An 18,486-nucleotide genomic window follows, 5' to 3' on the forward strand; every position below is an offset into this window, starting at 1 on the left:
CATTATGCCTTCACAACTGTTTTTGGAAAATAAAGCAGATCAGTCAAGATTGAGAGCATCCATTGACTTAGCAAGTTCCTCTTTACCATTGAAGTCTGCAATTGTAAGGTTGACGTCTAGGTCATGACCTCCTTCTTCCATATAGTGAGCCTCTTGTTCTTTAGACTCTCTATACCACTTGTAATTGGCTACTACTCTGTTGTTTGCTTGGCAGTTCTTGTACCAATACCCAATGAATCCACACCTATAGCATGGTTCATTGTCAACTCTTTCCTTTTGCATCTTGTTTCCACGATCCCCATGTCCCTTTCCACGTGGTGCATTGTTGTCACGTGGGTAGGGATCAGCACGTCTAAACCCCCTTGCATTGGAGTTATTTCCACCTTTCATTTTTCCATAATTAGCCCTGGGAATTTTCTTTGTCCTAGTAGGCCTGGCATTGTTGTTCAAGAGAACCTCATTATGTCTTTCAGCCACTTGCAGTAGGCTGATCAGCTTATTGAAGGTTGTGATTCTTTTGTTGTCATACTCCAGCCTATACTAGTCCGCTAGTATAAGCGCTGAAGTAGGAAAAGTGGAAAGAGTCTTTGTAGATCATATCATCTTCTGTGATTTCCCTTCCACAGAAATTGAGACGTGCCTTTAGGCGCAACATGTCCTTGTTAAAGTCATTGACCCTTTTGTAGTCAAGCAAGTGGATTTCATTCCACTGAACGGCCAGTTCTGGGAGCAAAGTGTCATGAATGTTCCCAAAACGTCCCTTAAGGGCATCCCACAGTTCTTTGGGTGTCTTCAACTGAAGGTACTCCCAGCGTAAGCTAGGATTAATATGTTGCCTCAGAAATATTAAAGCATTTGCTTTCACCTTATTAGATAGTTCATCATCTTTGGGGTCGGTAATGGTGGCAGTGCAGTCTTTTGCCACAAAGGCAATTTCCACATCGGAAACCCAACGGTGGTACTCAAGTCCTTCTGAGTCCAAAATGTCAAACTCAGGTCTAGTTGGATTAGCCATCTACATAAAACATGAGAAGAGATAAATTACGCAGTCATAAAGACATCCACGTAAATTATTTTCCAAACGTATGAATTAGATTTCAAGACCAAGATTCGTAATGGTCACATTTTTTTTCGATGCTATGTGAAAATACTTTATCACAGTAAGTGTGTGTATAATGCGCATGTATAATGGCAAAATGGAATTTTATATGTTGTATTACAAAAATAACTATAACACATTTAATAATAAATAAAACATAGCATATATAAAAATAAACTACATGACATGCTCAAATAGCACAAATATACAACAAAATATATGCTACATATATCATGCGTAAAAATAAAATATAAATAATAGCATAATATAAAGGCATCATTAGGAATAATTATATAAACGTGAATAAAAATCACAAAACATGCTCAAAATTTCATAAATATATAACAAAATATAAACAATAAAATATATAATCATATTTAAAGATAATTATATAAAGCATAAATAACAAGACATGCTTTAAATGGTAAAAATTATCTAACTAAACAAACTCAATAACAAAATATAATAAACAATAAGGTATAAAGCATGCTTAAAAAAATATAAAATATAAGTAAAATTCACATGCTTGATTAAAAAAACATACTTGATTTCGAGAAAACAAAACGATCCTAGCGTACGCGTGTGTTGATGCAGGCGGCGTAACGATGTTTTTGGCTTGAGAAAAAACTCGGCCGCTTGCTTTTTTTTTTTCAATAGTGGGTCGGAGTTTTTTTTTTTTTTTTTTTTTTGTCCCTTCTCTTTTTTTCTGTTTTTTTTTCCTGTTAATTTGGGCCGCGTTTTTACTTTGGCCCGGTCACCCCTTTTTTTCTGTTTTTTTTTTCCTCTCTTTTGGCGTCTTCTTCTTCCTTCTGGGTTTGTTTCAAGCTTTGTCAGCCCGTGGGTGAGTGCTGCAGCGATGGGTGTTTTGCAGGGAGGCTGAGGCCCGTGTGGGTTGGTAGGGACGGGGGATGAGTGGGCTGAAATTCTGGCAAATCTGGGCAGGTTTTGTCTAGGTCTGTTGACAAGGTGGTTTCGGCTGTCGGAGCACCAGGTCGTCTGGCTTGAAGCCTTTGGATATGTCGGCGAGTCAATCTGGGAGAAGACATCGGGTCTAAGGGTGTGGGGTTTGAGATAATGATGTCGGGGTCTCTGGGATGCGGCGTTGAAGGTTCAGCGGTCTGAATGCAGAAGCAGGAGGCCGGTCTGGGGCGAAGGGTTGCTGGCAGAAGATGAAGGCCGGTGAAGGGGAGAGGACCTGTGAGGCAGTGCCGGTGGAGATGCTGTTGTGACTGGCCTAGGGAATTTTTTATTTTTTTTTATTGGCGGCGGCAGAAGAGAAAAAAAATTTCTCCACGGTTTTGGGTTTTTTTTTTCAAAGCTAAAATTTTCTTTCTCTTGGCTTATTTTCTCTGAGCGTGCTGATAACGTGTTAAAGTAAAATGACAATTGGAATTGGTCTTCTCATTTCATAGTCCCTTTATATATGGATAGAATTACAACGGAAATATCGATTACATTAATGATACTAAATGCTGATTGAGCTGTGATTGTAATTCCTTGATTCCCTCCTCGTCAGTTGCTTTGACGAATGCACATAATGTGTTTTTCCTTTAACAAAAATGTATTTAATGCAATCTAGCTATTCATTCATGTTGGTGCAAGTGCACGTAGATATTTTGAATACTCCCCCAAAATCATATAGTTAACTAATCCTAGCCTGCGAGATGCACCATGATTAATATACACACACACACACACACACACACACACACACACACACACACACACACACACACACACTAATATTGAAATAAACCTAGAAAATGGTTCAACCTAATTGGTGCAAATTTCTTCTATCAAAACGTACTATACAACTATCTAAGTGATAAGTCATATTTTCAATAAAATTGTGATTGTCAGTGTACTTAGTCCATGTAAATTACGTTTCAAGACAAATTTATGTCATTTTCTTTAGTTTCTATGTACTCTTATATTTTTTTGTATTTATATAAGGGGTTGTGACCACTTACCCAATTTTAATCTAAAAATTGTCCACTTATTACTCCACTAAGAGTTTTTTAACCTCATTTACCCAATCCAATAGTCTTTGACAGTATTGCCCTCATACTCTCTCTCTCTCTCTCTCTCTCTCTCTCTCTCTCTCTCTCTCTCTCTCTCTCTCTCTCTCTCTCTCTCTCTCTCTCTCTCTCTCTCTCTCTCTCTCTCTCTCTCTCTCTCCCTCCTCTGCTTCCCGAGCCCATCGCTGGAGCCCTGCATACTAGCCACCGGCGCTGGTCCTCCTCACCGTCCCAGTCAGCGACGACTCTCCTCCTCCGCAGCAGTCCACGGCTCGGCTTCCCTCGTGGTTCGATTAGGTTGCTATTGATGATCACGGAGCCGAAATCGCCGCTGTTGCCGTCCTCGTCTTCGAAGTAGTTAAGGGAGGCGCCGCCGCCGAAGTCCTTGGGAGGAGTTTGAGGAGCGAAGGGAGGGAGGATCTGGATCTGGATTCATTCGCTTCTTTCGGTTCATCAAAATCAGCAGAGAAACGATGCCGTAGAGCAAGCAGTGACTGGAGAACTCCGACAAGATGGTGCCACTGGAGGTGAGCAAAGCGCCATGAAATCAAGTAGCCGCACATCAATGTCTAGTTCGAAATCAAGCAGCCGCACATCCAAAGCTCCATAATGTCGTCTGTATTGGACGGCGTCGTTCTGTTTTTTTTTGCTAAATTTGGCAGAAGGCTTATAAGGAAAGAAGAAAGAATAATGAAAAAAAAAAAGTTTTATTGAGTAGTTATACATCTCTATTGTCGGGCAATAATATGATTATTGGGAGGCAATAATGAGTATTGGTGGACAATCATATGCATATAAATTGATCAATTGTGCATGTAGTGTATTCGTTTTGGTTTTGGGAGTTTATGCAAATTACTGGAGGGCAATAATATGATTATTGGGGGGCAATAATATGATTATTGGGGACAATAATATGATTACTGGGGGCAATAATATGGTTACTGGGTATTATTAGGGAGCAATAAATTCATACACCAGAATCCGGTCACCAGTCCAGTAGCCTGATTCCGGTGACCGGAGTCCTGATTCGGGTCATCGGTTGTCGGATTCCGGTCGCCAGAGTCCAGTCACCTGCCGTCGGCGTCGGATCACTAGTCGCCGGAGTCCGCCACCGGAGTCAAGCAAGGTCTCTCATGATTTCTTTCTCAAAGTGACAAAGAAGGAGATGGCAAAATTGTCCCAAAAATAAATAAAAATGAATTAAAAAAAAATACATAATTGGGTATTAGGGAAATAATCTTAGAGTGTTTGGGTAAGTGGGCAATCTCTTAGAGTATTTAGGTAAGTGGGCAATTTTTAAGCTAAAATTGGGTAAATAATCATTTCCCCTTTATATAAGCAGCCTGATTAATAAAATTATTATTTTTACGTAAAAACAAAAATAAACAAATAAAAAGGCACGCTTGCTCACTTTCCTATCTTTGTGCTAATATTAGGTGGCCTCCAACCCTAGGCTAAGGGGTTGGTATAGCCCAAAAAACACCATTTTCCATCTCCAACCCAAGGCTATGCTATAACAAAAATTGATTTGGGGGGCTAAAAGGGCCAAGGGTTGATCTAAACATAGCCCTTTGTTTAGCCATTGGGCTTATTCTTCGTGGGACCACGCTGGTGGCCCAAAATTCTGATCAACAAAACCAATGGCTGAAATTAAAGGGCAAACAATAAAATAACATGATATTTAAACTTATAGTCATAAGGGTTGGAGATGGTAGAAATTATAGCCCTCACTATTTACATGAATAGTGATTATCGAGGGCTAAAATTTAGCATGGGGGCTATTTAACCCCCCATAGCTGGGGATGGCCTTACATCCAAGTTTCAAGTTCCAACCACATTTTTCTTTATGTGCATTTTTATTGGAGGCCGCCTAATTATGTGTAAAGTAGGTACCGTCCTGCCAGCCAGAAATTCTGATCATGGTGAAAATGATGAAAACCTAAGCTAAAGAACCAAGGAAGAAGACGAAGAAGAAAAGAGAGAAAATAGATATTGATACATTGAGAATAGTAATTGTACAGGCTCTAACAACTTTTTTAAGAGATTACAGAAGATGATCACAATTAGCCTTTTATACTTTCTTCCTAACTAATATCTCTAACTCTCCATTGGATTGCAACATGTGTCACAATGAAAGCCTCTATTGACTTAACATCACCCCTCAAGCCAGTGCTTCGTGTACTAAGTACTAGATTGCAGCAGAGGGATAATTGTGCCGTGTAAAGTCCTTTGATATAAAAGGGCCAGCAAACGGACCAAGAACAAGCTAACCAGGATGAATGACGGGAAGTAATTGCCTCCAATCCATAGGATGACAATGTTGCCTACAATTCATGAGATTTATGTTTGGAGGAGAAGAGAGCAGACTAGTGTCTGATGTCGGCAGAGCTACTATTTTCTTAAGTGCTTCTGCAAAAGAGAGTGACTAGGAATTGACAATGAAGTTGCATGAGCAACTTGCAGAGAAGTGACAACTTGTGACTGAGAAGAATTGTTATCTGCCAAGGCAAGACAGAAACTTGGTTGAGTGGAAATGGAAGCAGACAAAGCTTAGTTGTTGTAGAAGTTGTTGGTTGAAAAGCATTAGGATTTCCAATGTAATTAACCATCTTAAGTGCAAACGTGCACCTTGAGCTTGGATGTTGTTATGTGGAGCAGAAGCTAGCCCAGGTAATCCAAAACTATTGAAAAGGCTTGGCTTGTTAAAACCATTTAAGGGTCTAGAACCATTTGTAACCTTTACCCAACTGATCGAGTAGAACTAAAATTGAATGTATTTGTGTGTCTACTCCTCTGAGTAAAACCGTTAGTGATGCTTGTAAACTAATTTTGATCATCAAGTGTACTATATGCCCCATTAGACCCAGAATTAGATAACCGGACTTCATGAGTTGGTGCAGTACTGCAGTATTCTCATAGCTACTGATTATTCACATTCTATTCATGTAATTGTATTTAAAACACGAGAATTAAGCTAATCTCCAAACTAATTATTATGTAATTAATCTATTTTTATTTATGTATAGGAAATAAGCGGAATTTGGGAAATCAAGATAAAATGGTGTAAAAGTTGAGCAAATTGGAGTCCCGACAAAGACACGAAATGGTCAATGCCGATCAATATCAACAAAAGTGTGTTACCCAACATCATGACGGGTGCAAGGAATAATTACGGCTTATGGAAAAGAAAAGAAAAAAAGGGTAAAAGAAGAAGAAGTAAAAAGTGATTGTTTGATTAATTAATCAATATTGATTGATTAATTAAACATGATGTTGCACGTTTAGCCTAGTTAATGGGCTCAAAATTTAATTAAACATTGTGGTTTGGTTAAGATGGAAACCCACGTGCCAACAACCATATCACTTTAACACTTTCTCTTCTTTTCCTTTTTCACTCTAGCCAGTCACACGCTGACACCTCACCATACCTTATCTATCATTCTTTCTTCTTTGTAGGCCAAGGCACGGGTCGGGACTGCATGTCATTTTACTAGCCCCGGGACCAAGCCCGTTTTATTCGGGCCGGGCTCAAATAAAGTTTTCCAGTTATAGGGACCGTGAAGGCCCGGACCGTAATTGAATGGGCCGGTCCTGCCGGGTTTTCGGGCTCAAAAGTCCAATGTTGACATTCTTCATTTTCTTCACAATTTCATCAGGTTTCTGATCTTCTGGGTTCTTTTAAACATCATACACATCAGTGTCAAAAACTAAGGTACAAAATGAAGAGAATAACATCCAAACTTCATAGCTTGTTCAAAGTTCAAAGTACAAACAAATGAAGTTTCAAAGTTTAAATTCAAACCGTATGAATGAAGAATTGAAGAAGTGAAGTTTCCAACTTGGAGAGTTCAAACTTCAAAGTTTAAATAAAATCAACTAAAGAACTAAAGTAATAATCGAATTATAGACCAGATGAAGTTCCAAACCAAATAGGCAAATAAATTATTTCTGACCAAGTAAAAAATAAAGTTTGAAACCAAATTAGTTTGCTTCCAAGCCTCTAGCTGCCGCCATCAAATGGTGTCCAGCAAGCCATGTTCATCCTACAACCATTTTACATTATGCAGATCACATTATTAGTCAACCATCTCACATCATTATGCATACTTATTAAACAAAAGAGCAAATACAACAATACCAAATAGTCAAATAGATGCCCACATGAAAGTGACAGAGCAGAAGCTGAAAACCAAAGCTCATAAACAAGAAAAACATAGAAACAACCAAAAATAAATATCAATCACCGCCCTCAGATTGGCTGGAAGCTACCACCAACTCGTCCCCACAAACTGCAGCTGCTTCGGGTTCCATTGCCAAAGACCGAGAGGCTTCTGGTTAGTTTTCGAAGAAGGCTTGGGGTTTCGAGTTAGTAATCGAAGAAAGCCAGAAGGAATTGAGGGCTAGGGATTGTTGGGTTTCTGGAAATTGGGGTTTTCGAATTCGAAATTGGGAAATCTAGGAATTCGAGTAGGTTTGAGCAGATCGAAGAAGGGCAGAAGGGATTGAGGGCTAGGGATTGCTACGTTTCTGGAAATTGGGGTTTTTGAATTCGAAATCGGGAAACCTCCCGAGCTGGATTCGAGGCTTCGAGCTGCTAAAGGAAACTGGATAAGTGAAGCCGTGAAGGGTTCTTGTTGCGAAGGGAATCGGAAAAGTGAAGAAGTGATTCAACTGAAGAAGGCTGCAGATTCAATATTTAGGAAATGGTCGGGGTTGCGTTTGGCGGTTTGGGAAAGGATTGAGGTCAATTTCCAGAAAAAGGCTGTGATTTTGAAGTCTCTTAGTTGAGGCAGTATAGGGTTATAATGTTATATGACTTCGGGCTTTTCTTCGGGTTTTCAGCTGTTTGAATTACAAGGCCAGGGACCGGCCCGTTTAAATGCAAATGGTTCGGGCTTTATTTTTTTGTGTTTTTTTTTTCCTCAAAGCCCAGCCCGGACCTGAAGGTCCAGATCGATTCGGTCCGGGTTTTCGGGCTAAAATGCCCAGGCCTACTTCTTTGTAACAGCACCACACAATTAAAAAGGGTCTGAGCCCATTCTTAGAAGGGGAAGAAACATACGACGCTGCACCACCAAAACAGAGGCAGCCCTTTAGGTTGCTCTCTTTCCCATCCTTCTCCATTTTTCATATTTTCTTTAGTTCTATTTTAGAAATTTGAAGGATTACTCGCCCAAAATCTTCAAGGATTCATCAAAGGCTTCATTCTCTATAAGATTCAAGACTTAGGTAATTGTGGGAGTTGTGGGAGTTGTAATTCAAGACTAATCATGCTAGCTTTTTAGCAATTTGTGACTATTCTTGTTTTCTCCTACACTTCTCTTCTTTTTTGTATTTGAATTTTATAATTTTGATGTATATGATTATGGGTTGTGAGTAATTTTCTTGTTGGTGGTTAGGGTTGTGTGCCCTAATCCAAATTTTGTGTAAAAGTTGTTTAGTTTAATGTAATGATGCAATTTTAATATGATGGATGCTTATATCAATTATTGTTGGGTTGAAATGCATGTCGAGGAGCGTAGTCAACTCTAGAGTGTGTATTTTGAGCATGTCTAGGACGGAGTTAGAGACTTGACCCCCTCTAATTCCCAAGCTAGAAACCTTCAATTTCGTATTTGAGGGGTTATAAGCATGGTCATTTACACATGTTGCGTGATTGCACGGGTGGGTCGCTTAGTAGTCTAATTCCTCGATCTCTAGGCCTCTTGATGTGAATTAGGGACCCTTGAACTGGCTTTAATTCATGTCAAGTGAATTCCTACGACCCTTGAACCGGAGTACACTACATCAATAAACTTATCAGACGACAAAACGATTGTTTTTTGTTGTCTAAATAATTTTTAACGACATAATGAAAAAATTCTATTATCTGAATATAGTGTATATCATGGTAAATCAGTTTTCTGAAAAATGTTCTATTTCAGACAATAGATTTCTATTGTGCATTACATTGAGATTGATTTAGTTTTGGTTGTTTGGGTTTTTTTTTTTTTTTTTCTTGAAAGGAACTGTTTGGAAAGGGTTATGTTTCAAACAACAGATTTCTGTTATGCATTGAACTGACTTTGGTTTTTTTTCCCCTCCTTTCAGTTTGGTTTTTGGCACAACGTAAAGATATATCCGTCTAACACTTAATGAAATTTTGGCCCGACAAATTTATCAAACTGAAAGAAACCTAAAAACCTTCTCTCAACTCGCTCTCACTCTCAAACCCATCTCCTCTCTTGCTCTCGCTTTCATTCTCGCACCCAACAGAAATCTTCGAACTGAAAACCCAATCCATCATCAATTTCTTCGAATCTGACATGGAAACTGAAAACCCAGAATCATCTCAACCATCTCACCTCACAAAATAGAAAACCCCATTCTAGCCAAACGATGTCTGTCTCAATCTCAATTCGTATCTTGGTCTCAGTCTGAGTTCGCATCTATCACTGGTAATCCCCTTGGTTAAGTGTTAATTGATTTAGGTTTTTGTTGGATTGGGTATTTTGGGTTTTCTCAATTAAATGTTCATCTCACTTTGCCTAGCTAGGCGATTGCATTGGGTAGCAGCACAAGCGATTCAGGCTGAGGCTGTTATCTCTTTAATCCAAAATAGGAAGAGGAAAGTTCAAGGGCAAGCCCACGGGTCACTACGACTTCTCCACTCACGAAGAGATGGGTATTCAATCTCTCTTTCATTCTTTCACTTTTTCCTCTATTTCTATATCTATTTGCAAGGTCTCAGTTGCTTGGTGTTTTCTCTACTCACGAAGAGATGGGTATTCAATAGATGAATTTGCAAATGTTTTGCGTATTCTAATTTTGAATTTGGGGTCTTCATCTAAAAGTTCGTACTTCTTTCACTGAAATTTTGTTCCTTTAGTGAAGTTTGGTCCAGTAAAGCAGTGAAGATAAGTTATAGGCTTCTGGTAGTGATTTGGCTTGAAATCTGATAGTGATTTCGATTTGCAGCAGTCAATTTGAAGGTATTGGAGTTCGATTCGTAGTAGGTCATTTGAAGGTATGATTCCAATTGATTTCATTATAAATCTGGGTTTGAGTTGTTCCGTTCTGACAATCATATAGAGTAAGTGTCTATGCTTTTTTGGGGAATCTTTGTGGGGTATTCCAACTGCTATCCTTTCACTGATGAATGGGAAACCTCCGATCTATATGAAGTTCCTCCTTCTGCCAATGAAAAAGTCGAAAATGTTTTATCTGGTCATTAGAGTATATCATTATAAATTTAGTTGCTGGGTTGATTTTCAGGTGATTGTGTTTATAGTGCAAGTGATTGTGTTTAGTTGCTGGGTTGGATTTCATTTAGAATTTGTCAACAGTATGGTTGTTGGCAATGTATGAACTGTTTTGATTGTAAGGAAAACTTGATTAAGTTTTGATAATTGAATTGTGGAGAGCATGAACTGTTGGTAATGTAGCCATTAAGAGTTTAATATACTCGCCGGAGTTTGATCGTGAGTATTAGCTTTTGCTCACATGTATTAGGAGAATCCATGATTGGGAATGCTTGTCATTTGGCCTTTTCTATTTTGTTAAGAAACTGAAAATAAAATAATTTTAACAACTTGCATCATCCTGCTCCAGCCAAAAGTAAAAGCAGTTTCAATGTTGGGAAATCACTTGTTGGAACAACATAGTGGACATCATTGTTAGGTCCCCCATCAAATCGTTTATCGTATTCAGCTGTGCTTTGAAATGGTGTCATTCAATGGTCTTTTTGAATTGCGATTAGATTGTGGATTTTGATTTAGCCATAAGTTGCAAAGCTGGGTTTCCAAGTTTTGAAAATAGCCCTTAGAAAAGATGGGTTGGTGGAGGAACTTTATGTTGACCTTGCTTTCTAGTTTTAGTACTATTTCAATGTCTGTGTCTTCTTAATTAAAGTTTTTGTGATTGAATTGGGTTGGTGCAAGTTCCCCTTCTTGGTGGAGCATTTTGCGCATGTACTTGGCATTTCTTTTATAACACCGAGTCTCTTGAGGTAAGATCATGTTTAGTGCAGCCGTAACTGTGGTCAGAAAGTCTACAAGGAAATATTTTCCTAGTCTCTTGCTTGCATGATGGCCGTTGTCCTCTTGTTCTCTCTTTCTCTAGTGTCTCTTTCTCTCTCTCCCTTTGAAAGATATGACGGCCTTGAAGGCATGTGTGAATTTGTTCTATTAGAGAGACTGTTACTCAACATAGTTATTATGGAAGAGATCAAGAAAAGGCCAATATGGGTAGGCATGGAATAATTGCATATTTGCTTTATATGTATTTTCTGTCCTGCTTGTTTTTGTGCATCACATGCATTACTCAACTCCCTGGTTGGTTGTTTTTATGCATCACATGCTTCCTTATGTATTAGTTATTGTGTGTCTTGGTTTCTTTATGTGGGTTGATGATGAAACTCAGCAGTGACTACTACTGCAACGTGGATTTCAGTGTTTTGTAATGCTGTGTTTGTGGAAGTATGTGTATATGTTCATTCACTTTGGATTAATTTTTACTGTTTTCTGTCAATTCAGATTATCCACAATGAAAGGCTTATTAGTTAGCTCAAAGTGAGATCTGCTATTGGTCATAATCAGCGTCCTCATCATAGTTCTTCTTCAATCTTCTTCTATTAGTACTAACAAGTACATATACTACTCTACTACTACTCCTACTCCATTTCTTTATATCAACTGGTAATTTTTTTTTTTTAAATTAACAGTACCATATAATTTATTATTTATATGGTACATATTTTCCTATGTTGATCTCTGTGATGCATTTTAAAACTAGTTTCTGCCCAAAATATTTGGGGTTTGTATTTTATTCTTGCATGTTAATTAATTATATATTCTGGTGGGATCTGGTATCATAAATTTCATATATATATATATATATATATATATATATATATATATATATATATATATCGACCTAACTGGCTAATTTGCATAAATGGTTAATTTAATAATAAACAAAACAATTCATACAAAATGGGTTTGGAAGTTGTTAGTTGCCTTTTCTTTTGCTATTCGATCACTTTATAGATTGGTCTTTGATCATCCCCTTTATTTCTCCAGTTCTTTATTAAGTAAATAGTTATTTTTCTATATTCTAATAGATATGCAAGTTGTTTGATCTCTTTGCACTACTAGAAAAATGATCTTTTACGGCCCACAAAGAACGCCGTAAAAGACAAATTACGGCACACAAAAAAGCGCCGTAAATGGGCATGTCGTAAAAGACCAAACTCTTTTACGGCGTGTTTAGAGAAAGCCGTAAAAGACCCCGCCTGCACGCCGTGAAAGGCAAATAAGAGCGCCGTAAAAGAGTTTCAGAGAATTTGAATTTCGATTTTGAAATATAAAAACGCGCCGTAATTGACCAAAAAAGTGCGCCGTAAATGATCTCAGAAGCACGCCGTGATTGATCTTAGAAGCACGCTGTAAAAGACAAAAATGGCGCGCCGTAAAAGAGTCCTATAAATTATTTATTTCGATTTTGAAATATAAAAGTATGCCGTAATTGACATCAAAAGCACGCCGTAATTGACATCAGAAGCATGTCGTAACTGATCTTAAAAGCACGCCGTGATTGACTAGCAAGCAGGCCGTAAATGTGGGTCCTGTTTACATAAATGTTTTTGAAAATTTGTGGCGGGTAATATTTGCGCCGAATTTTTTTTTCCTGTAAATTTTGCAATACCATTTCAAAATCTAAATAAAACTACACAAGCTTTTGAGATAAGAATGTAGATAATAAACTGGAAGTATGAAATTACTAAATGTAAATTAATTGCCAATAGCAATTCAATACTGTATAGAATTGAAACAACTTAATACCAACAAATTATCATCACAATGGATGCCAGAATAGAAAACATTCTAGATTACTAGAGAGCATCTTAGATTAGAATTGTCTTTGTTCATTGCAAAAGATAAATCTATAGTGATCCATGGTTTGACCTTTTAAACATCTTCATACTATGCATGGTGCCAATTTTTACCTGCATAACCAAAACAAACACAAAAAGAGCAATGAAATGTAGCCTGTCATATTTGTTTTTCATTCAAGGAAAAAACATGCAGCTAAAGTTCTAATTTAGCAATTAATGTATCATAAGAAAATAGAAGCAATTACCTCCAAAATGCCTAATTCACTTTGATGTACTTGATAGGCCATGCAATCATACTTCCTGTGGATGCATAAAGTTTACTAAACTCGCTTGTTGGGCGATACAAGGCTATATCATGAAAAACTTCATGCACCGATACTTTCCAACAATCATGGCCAAGAGGCACATGATGCACCTCAACTTCTGGATCTTTTGATATAATACTAGCACTTGCAACAACCACTTCTTCTTTAGCAAACCAACTTAACAACTGTACTTGTTTCCCCAAACCTGTCTTCTGGACCTTTTTGGGGTTATCTTGTTGCTTCTTTCCATTAAAACTTTGCTGAATTGGCCTGCCATTTTCTGTCTCATTATAAGAACTTCTAACACTTGCATCTTTCTGTTTGCTCTGTGCTATATCACTACCAGTACTTCTAACAGTTGGATTTTCTTTACGTTTTCTATTTCCAATCTCAGTAACATATTGTTGTGCACTAGTGTGTTCCTTTAGTGAAAATCCAAAAAAAAAAAAAAACAGTCAATAATCTAACTACATGTATCAAAAAGAGGTGAGATATGTACTGTATCAAAAAGAGGTGAGATATGTACTGTATTAGCTCATGTCCTCCAATGGCCTTCTTGGCTGTTCCTGAATCCTGACTCATTTTTGTATCAGTATTATAGAATCAAAAGCTTTCTGCAAGTGGCTTACTTGTGACTAGCTTACTTACATGAGAACGTGAAAACTGAATTATGTTTTTTGGTAAGTAAAAATATTAGGCTCGTCCTCAACTGCTTATATACCAGAGCTCTCTACTTGTAACAAGTGCCAACTTCCAACCATTATTTGATAATAAAAAAATAATAAAAAATCTCATATTCTCTAGAGTTGAGAACCAGCTGGGCAGTCAAGTTACTAGATTTATCGCCAATATAGTTAGCTGACTTAGCTCAGTTTACCTGTGATGATCAAAATTAAGCCGATAAAGCTAGAAAGCAAACAGATTGTAGCTTGTTCTTCCTACAATACGTACACCTTCAAGCTAATGAGTTTACATTCCAAATTAATCTACTGAACGACAATTCATCTTGAGAATCAGATATCCAATCCAGCAATGTGTTTAACTTCTCAACTAATCACATTAGATCATGTTGGCATTATTTATATACAATGCCTGCACACATACAAAATTCTAACACCCCTCAAATAAAGAGTATCAATTTAAATTATGGCTATATTATATAGGTTTCAACCTTGAAACCAACATCATACAATAATTGGAATTAGAAAAGCTTACTATATATCTGGATCAAAGAAAAAGACATGCTCCTTGCCATTAGGAAGTGACCTAAAAAGTTTGGATTCCCTTTTCCTGCACAAGCATATTTCGACTCAGACAACTCTCGTCGAATAGAAGAAGAAAGATTAGATTAATGAACGACTTGCCACAGTTTTGAACCATGGTTGACCCACATAACCAAATTTGTCGGAAATTGTTATTTGCAGTTATCTGGCTATATATATGGGAGAAACAATCTGAAAGATGAATTAATCTGGGTGTTTGGATGTAAAAATTTAGGGGGTATACGAACTTTCCAACTATGCTTTCAAAAATTCCAACCATAAACAATTAAACAGCAACAATTAGATACAAAATTCAAGTGGTCAGCTATGAATGTTGAGGTAAACTATGTGTCATTAGTCAACCATATCATGTGTGAAATAATATAGAGTCCTTGGGTAGCTAAGGAATCTCACATTTCCATAAAACAGTTGCAGTTATTTGATATGGAGGCAGTGATATCTCTGAGAAATATTTAGATCAAAGAATCCAATTGACATTTGATAGCCAATAATAGGTTTATAAATTCACGTCACTCGAGTATAGAATGGTACCTAAGCAGTGCATGGATTGGTCTGTGATGCTCCTGGCTTAAGGATCAAGAGTTGCAATTTTATTGCACAGAATTGTTCATGTCCAGGATACATACTAATCAGTATAATTTGGGACAAGGTCTAACATTGGCCATGGTTTTTTGTGACACTTTCAATGTTTTCAAGGTTCTTTGCCTATCTTAAGGTCTCAGTGAACTACACAAACTACAACTCTTGTTGAGGCCAAACAAATGAAATCAAACAGTAATAAACATCAAATGAAACTCCAAGCCATACAAAATCCGAAAGGTTAATCTGAAAAAGGATGCATGCCTCGAGTGTTTGCACAAAAGATTCGAAATTGGAGACAGAGAAGTAGATATGGTGGCCTCTGGGAAGGTGGCTCGGGTCAGTAATCGGTGACGTGGTGTTGCATGGTCCTTCAGGAAGCTGGTAAGTTTGGTTCCTCTCAATAAGGTGCATAGAAACTACTCAGTGCAAATTCAGCCATATCAAATTCAATTCCCAAAAGTTTGTTAATAAGCCTATCTTAAAGACATGCAATCATCAGATAAAAGCTTAGCCATCTCCAATTAGCAAAGAAACCCCAAATTGCTACCGAAATCCCCAAACTTCAGCCTCATACATGACACATCTAATCAAAATATCACAAATTATCACAACCAAAAACAAAACTGAAGCTTATCCTATAAATTTTCATACAGTTACACAATTTTGTTCCCATACAAAATAAATCACCACATATTCATACAGATTCAACCATATAATTAAGCGTTGGAAAATTAAATTGGAAGAGGGACTTACCAAAGCAGCGGATGCAGGTCACTCTTGTTGTTGTTGTTGTCGGCCTGACACGATATGCGTCAAGTCTTGAACACAAGTGATATGAAATAGAGAATCTTATTGTAGGATCTAGATTCTTTTCACAACAATTTACAAAACTGTCTTTTGGCTCCAGTCCTATACAATCTGCAGTCCCCAAACACAAAGTTACAGAAAATCCTTCTTCACCATACTTCCCGACAATACCAGCCTTCTTGGTTCTCTTTGTCTGTATAGCTAATCAGGAATCAAGGCATCAGACCCACGAGCATCTCAATGGTTTAGAAAAATAAAAGAAAAAACAATAGCAGCATCGATAAAAGCTGCTTCTATCCAGGATTCAGTTTAATTGCGATGTCATAATCACAGAAACAAAAACTGCAGATTGTAAAAAATAGAGGTCCACCTCCACTTTCTTTTCAGAAGCCGAATAATAGAAAGACAAGGCACTAATCACAGAAACTACATGATAATTTGAATATGACAACCGAAAACAATAAAATTACATCGAATTTCCCTTTTCAATTCCCCTGTGAACTTAGTATGAAACTACATAAAACTGAGAAAAGAACGAAAACCCTGTATAACCCACATGAAGTTCTATTTATTAAGGTTTATACGTAGCTAGATGCTGTACATTTGAAACGGTTTGCAAACTACACACAATGAGTCATTTACTTCAAAGCTTGGTATAAATGAGCAGCAACAGTTCAATCAAGCAATTTATTAGTAAAAGAATACCGAGATTTCAAGTCAATCTCTTCAAATGGAATACAGAGAAATCTATAAATGCAAAATCAGTACTAATAACAAAAGTACGGGATCTTTGGATTGCAATAGTTAAAATTGAGAAATTAAACAACGTAATTTGAACCAAACCGCTAGATTCAAAGGAGAGTACAAATTAAGTAGTGTGGTACTCACTCAAGCCACGGCTACAGAGGGTCATCTCATCAATTGCTTGATTCAACCGCCTAACCATTGAAAACAAAAACAAATCAAAATGAAAACTAAATGGGCATACATACTATAGACAAAACAAGCGAATGAAGATGAATTTTCGAGAAGAGGACCTCCGTTGTTCAAAGAGGGACTTCTTGAGTTGGTTATCAGTTTGAGATTTGAGAGCGTCGTTTAAGATTTCAACAAAATCAAACAATAGAGAACAAAAATTTCCAATTATTGCAAGGAAGAACATATAGGAATCATACCCAGAAATAAGCGGTGGCCATTCTTGAAATTGTGCAATAACTTTTCTAGATCTAGCGGTGGATATCGGTGCAATCGTCTTGAGCAAGTTCGATTCTTCTGCAATCTTGTAGATTCGGCCGCTCTTCAACTCTTCTCAATGTAGATTAGGAGCAAAGCGTCTTCCGCCGCTCGTTCTTGCCTTTTCTCTCATCTCAGTTCTTTCTTCTTTTTTTTTTTTTTAAGAAACAGACATCCGATAAAACATATTCACTTATATATCAAGTTAGTATTTGGGAAAGCTGGGAAAACTGGAAGGAGGGAAAAGCTAAAAATTTTCCCGCTAATCGCAAAATTCACGAACTCATTTACGGCGTTTTCACAAACATGTCGTAAAAGACTCTAGATTACTCATTTAAGGCCTGCATACTGTGCAAGCCGTGAATGAAAAGAGATATTTACAGCGTATTCCAAAAGCATGCCGTAAATGAACTAATTCATACATCATTTACGGCCCACATAGAAGTGTGCCGTAATTGATACTCATTTACGGCGCACATTGAATGCACGCCGTAAAATGTGCGTCGTAAATGATCAATTTTCTGGTAGTGTTGGCATGTATTATAGAACCAGTACAATACTGCTGTCGAAATTTGGCTAGACAACATATGTATATTTACTTCCACGCACACCATATTATATAGGGGTAATTCCCGCATACCCAAAAATCCTTGGTATTTTTCCCAACTGCCCAACACTTTGGTATTTCACTATTGACAAAAGACAAAGACTAACATGGATAGTTTTAACAAACAAATGTCCTTTGTATCCTATGTTGACCTTAGATTCTTCTACCGTTCTATTCAGTCAAAAGGAAACAATAAAAAACATTAAAACAAAAACAAGACTAGCCTTCAACATGCCACATTTCGCCTAACGACTTCCTGTCTAAACGGCTACTCACAGGGCGGAATCACTGCTGCTTGTCCTAATTTTTCTGTTTTAAAACTGATTCTTTTGGCTGAACAGTAAAGCTTTAGAACTTTAGCTTTCCATGGGATGCATGCATTCGAATATTAAACTTTGACATAGTAACTTATGCATGATAAAGATGAATATGAAATGTAAAGATAATGACATAAATATTTTATAAGTTAAAGAAGTGGGTGAACATCCATCTGAATTTATTTATTCAAATATACATACAAACTTTGAACAGTCAGAGCCTCATTCTCAGGTAAACAGCAAAAGCTGTTTAGCTATCCATAAGAATGAGACCAGTTACTTACTTGTAATGGAAGCACACTACTTCACACCTGGATAGGAAAGGAAGCACACTGCTATTCTACTATTTTTATTATCAGAG

The 18,486-nt window shown here is 37.4% G+C and overlaps 2 long non-coding RNA genes across 7 annotated transcripts in view; one reads left to right on the forward strand and one right to left on the reverse strand.

Moving 5' to 3' along the window:
• Positions 1–9,281: 9,281 nt before the first annotated feature.
• LOC112183555 overlaps positions 9,282–18,486 on the forward strand; it is a 53,081-nt gene continuing 43,876 nt past the window's right edge. The window contains exons 1-3 of one of the 3 annotated variants that reach the window (XR_005807451.1): positions 9,282–9,554; positions 9,649–9,781; positions 9,986–11,741. This is a non-coding gene — a long non-coding RNA (uncharacterized LOC112183555). The remainder of the gene's footprint in view (positions 9,555–9,648; positions 9,782–9,985; positions 11,742–18,486) is intronic. The other 2 variants (XR_005807450.1, XR_005807452.1) reach the window with 2 other exon arrangements.
• Positions 12,855–17,480, reverse strand: LOC112183554. Of its 4 annotated transcripts, XR_005807449.1 has the most exons (7): positions 17,144–17,470; positions 16,857–16,906; positions 15,915–16,169; positions 14,512–14,586; positions 13,823–13,869; positions 13,237–13,718; positions 12,855–13,102 (listed from the first exon to the last, which is right to left on the reverse strand). It is a non-coding gene; the product is annotated as an uncharacterized LOC112183554 (long non-coding RNA). The 4 variants fall into 4 exon arrangements; XR_005807447.1 differs by having other exon boundaries at positions 13,823–14,586; positions 17,144–17,478; XR_005807448.1 differs by having other exon boundaries at positions 13,237–13,869; positions 17,144–17,474.

This window comes from Rosa chinensis, chromosome 2 (assembly GCF_002994745.2).
Source record: "Rosa chinensis cultivar Old Blush chromosome 2, RchiOBHm-V2, whole genome shotgun sequence".
Lineage (NCBI taxonomy): Eukaryota > Viridiplantae > Streptophyta > Magnoliopsida > Rosales > Rosaceae > Rosa > Rosa chinensis.